The sequence below is a fragment of the Bison bison genome, unplaced genomic scaffold (assembly GCF_000754665.1).
Source record: "Bison bison bison isolate TAMUID 2011002044 unplaced genomic scaffold, Bison_UMD1.0 scf7180017834017, whole genome shotgun sequence".
Taxonomy (NCBI): domain Eukaryota; kingdom Metazoa; phylum Chordata; class Mammalia; order Artiodactyla; family Bovidae; genus Bison; species Bison bison.
This window is the reverse complement of record NW_011472410.1, coordinates 38,951-39,273: the sequence shown is the minus strand read 5'-3', so window position 1 is coordinate 39,273 and position 323 is coordinate 38,951. Positions and strand designations below refer to the sequence as shown.

The 323-nt window shown below is 35.9% G+C and overlaps 1 protein-coding gene across 1 annotated transcript in view; it reads right to left on the bottom strand.

Moving 5' to 3' along the window:
* The window catches only part of LOC104983225 (phosphate-regulating neutral endopeptidase), a gene marked incomplete at both ends in the record, with an annotated part of 19,433 nt that overhangs the window by 520 nt on the left and 18,590 nt on the right, over window positions 1–323 (bottom strand). The window lies entirely within an intron of this gene.

The window sequence follows — 323 nt, the reverse complement described above, 5'->3', positions numbered from 1 at the left end:
AACAATTTAGGCTTTCAGAGGGAATATGCAGAAAGATCAGAAATAAGGGGCAAAAATATTGTATATTTGTTGTCATTGTAGTAAATAAACTACACCAGAGGATGGTCTCAGCTCGTTTGTCACAAAAGACACCACAACTTTCCCCAAGACTTTTTTGATATAACTTTCTTTTAAAACAGTTTTCAAAGGACACGTGGGGGAAGACCTTGTAATTTCAAAGGAAAAATAAAAGTCACAGTAAAATGCACAAGAAAGCTCTTACTTCTTCCTCTCAGAGCCTAATATCCTAAACAAATCCTTAAAGTATTGAGGGACTCGGACCA